Raw genomic sequence first — 636 nt, 5'->3', positions numbered from 1 at the left:
GATACCTGCAGCCCTGATCTATTCCTGAGAGAGTGTTGGGAACAAAAAAATACTCCATTTGTTGCTTGTTTTATTCTTGGCAAAACTGACTTTTGGTCAAAGAACTTACCCTGCCTTTACCACTGCCATGACAATTGCATTGTGTCAAAACTGTACTAGCAGGATACAAGCAAAAAGACTGCCAAACATTGTCAAGATAAGGTAAGACAATTTTTCAAATTTTCCTGCCTCTGAAAATGGTCTGTCAGTTACTCTAGGCCTCAGCCAAAATTGTTTACCCCAATGCTGCAAATGATGCTTTGGGTGATTACCCAGATAGCCAGTTGTCTCTGTCATTTATTGTATCTTTTAGAAGTTGCTTGATTTCACTTCCTATTTACTCAAGTAATATTATTTCCTTTTTCAGGTTTTTGATGGGGTTGAAGACTAGACAGTCTTATTGACTTTCTTCTTATGACTTAGCCAAGCCATTAAAAATAAAAAGACTCAGAATCTTTAGGATAGGATAACTATTGAAACATTGAACATATATTTCTTGTTGATGTTGCTCCTGGTGGTTGCAATTCTAATTTTTATTTATGACTTTGCCTCTTCTTTTCCCTTGACAATACTTGATATTTGATATCATTGTATATA

This window comes from Microtus ochrogaster, chromosome 2, assembly GCF_000317375.1.
Source record: "Microtus ochrogaster isolate Prairie Vole_2 chromosome 2, MicOch1.0, whole genome shotgun sequence".
NCBI lineage: Eukaryota > Metazoa > Chordata > Mammalia > Rodentia > Cricetidae > Microtus > Microtus ochrogaster.
Note: the sequence above shows the minus strand (reverse complement) of the source record.